This window comes from Impatiens glandulifera, chromosome 2 (genome assembly GCF_907164915.1).
Source record: "Impatiens glandulifera chromosome 2, dImpGla2.1, whole genome shotgun sequence".
Lineage (NCBI taxonomy): Eukaryota > Viridiplantae > Streptophyta > Magnoliopsida > Ericales > Balsaminaceae > Impatiens > Impatiens glandulifera.
In genome coordinates, this window is record NC_061863.1 from 21606103 (window position 1) to 21608920 (window position 2818).

Genomic DNA, 2818 nt, shown 5'->3' on the forward strand with positions numbered 1-2818 from the left:
GATCTTATGATCATTTATAATCTTTTTTCAAAAGCTAGAACTGATCAATCAGTCTTAAAAAGAAAAACCCAAATTTGAATTTAGAAAATCAAAAAATCGAGTTTTATGTTATTGAGCTCAAGAACATCAGCTCAAAAAGCTTCTCAACATGTTTTTAATGACGTTGGACAATTGTTTGGATCATGTTTGATCTATCCCGATCATGTTTGATCAAAATAAAATTTTAAAAATAATTGAAATTTTTGAGTGCTTGAATTGGTCCAAACGAACAACCAGTGTTCTTATTTTGGTACCAATTAAGTATATGAAGTATATAAGGAAGTTATTGGCAATCTCTTTACACTTCAAAACATCTTTATAACCAAAAACCTGGTTTTTAACTACAAACTATTTTGAACAAATTGATCATCACTCAAGTCGATTGATGCCTTGATGTGATGTTTTAAATGTTCATGGGAGCATTATGAAGCTACTCATGTCATTAAATCGAATAATCCAAGCCTCCGTCAAAAATGAAAAACCACCAATTTTGATGTTCTTGAGAACCGGTAGGTCTGACCAACGACCGAGAGGTCCAACCGATGTTCTTCGTCTAGGACAGAAAGGTCCGACCGAGGATTTTTACATCCGACCAAGTGGTCAGACTGACCGATAAATCTTGCACCTGACCGAGAACTCCTAAACCTATGACCGATGACTTCCACCTTAGGACACTAAGGTCTGTTTAGTTCCATTTATAAACTTCCAAAATTACTTTTTGTAATTTTGGAATCTCAAATCATTTTCTAAAATTCCAAAAAAATAGAAAATTACTTTAAAATATTTTTGGGATATTTCCGATTTTTTTTGACAAAGACTCGTTTATGATTTATTTTAAGCCCTAATACTTTTTAAATTGATGTTCTTCAAATACTTTCCTCCCTAAGTTAATATCAGCAACGCGTATCATCATTTAAATAATTGTTGTTACAATTTTTTAAATAACGCACAAACTTTATGCATACTTAGGACCGAAAGAATAGTTGGTTAAAATAAAACGTTAAACAACCGATTTTCAAAAGCTAAATTTATAAGTAGAGACCGTTTTTAAAACGGATATGGAGGATGAAGTGTGAAAGCCTTTTCCTAAGTATCACCAAGCTATAAACCAAAAAGAAACTCTAGCTAATATGTTTATACACGTATGTCATTTTTTTTTTATTAATTTTCTAAAAAATCAATTGGTAACTCTGTTTAAAGAAAATAATATTTTAAATTAATTATCTTTAATTAATTTACACAACTATTTTCTAAAAATTAACTTTTAATTGAATTACCGTAAATCTCAAGATTATTTAAATTTGAATCAAAATTAATTGTTAGAATCGGTGTTACTAATAGAGACAAAGGTCTGACTATTATGAACAGTTTACGATATTTGATTCGATAATAATCTTATGAGGGATTAGTATATGTTTCTATTCTTCGCAAATCTTCACAAACTCTTGAAACGGATTCAAGTGCGGAATTGTTTGTTGGATTTGAAGATTCAAACAAATGAATGCAAATGGACGAAAGTAAATAACACATGGATTTTTATGGATGTTCGGAGATAAACCTCCTACGTCATTACTTCTTCCACAATCGGAAGGATATCCACTAAAGACTTTGATTCGAGTACAACTCACTCTACTAGCTAACTCTCTATTGAACAGAATACCCTCTGTTCAACTTACAACACTGAGATTTCTCACCGAAAAGACAGTATGCAATAACAATATGATCACATAGTGAAACAATGAGTAGTTCGTGCTTTTAGCTTGAGAGTAATTTTCTTGAAACAAGTATGTGAAGAAGTTCGTGAAGCGGTTCGATCATTGTCCTTGGGCTTCTAATTATAGTTGAAGTGAACCAACGGTTGAATATTCTTTATGGACACGTGGCATGTGTCCGTTAGATGGTCGTCTCTGAGCATTTGGATCGTGGCCGTACAGAACAGGTAGTGCGCCGAATATCCTCTAATATTGTCTTGTACTAGTGAGGTACGTGGTAGTTATTAATACGTTGTTAGAACTGAGTGAGTACGTGGTTAGATGGATGCTTCCTTCAGACGACTGTTGAAGCAAGGCATCAAACGTTCTCTTTATACTGCGTCTAAAGGAGTTAGACGTCGTCTAACTATGCTTCCCTTTAAACCGCGTCTAAGGGAGTTAGACCTTGTCTAACTACGTTTTCTTTCAGATCGCATCTAACGGAGTTAGACATCGTCTAACTACGCATCCCATTAACCACATCTAAAGGAGTTAGATATCGTCTAACTACGTTTCCCTTTAAATTGCATCTAAAGGAGTTAGACCTCGTCTAATTACGCTTCCCTTTAGATTGCGTCTAAAGGAGTTAGACCGCGTCTAACTATGTTTCCCTTTAGACCGCATCTAAAGAAGTTAGACCTCGTCTAATTACGTTTCCCTTTAGACCGCATCTAAAAGGGTTAGACAACTACGTCTACTTACATACTTCAGACTTCGTCTAAAGTAGCAAGACGTCTTCTGTAAGTGCCTACTTCAGACCACATCTGAAGTAGCATAGATTTGTGCCTACACAAGACAAATTATCTAACTTAGTTTTATTCAGACTACATCATTAAAACCATGTTGAGCATAATCTCTTACGTTAATTAATTATGTCTTCCTTAATTATTTTTTCTCTTTTCTTTGTTTTATTTAACATAACATTAATTATTTTTATTATTAATTTTTAAAGCTATCAGAAATTATTTTAAAAAATTTTAATATAATATTTATTACAAAAGAGAGATTTTTGCCACGTAAGCTGATGT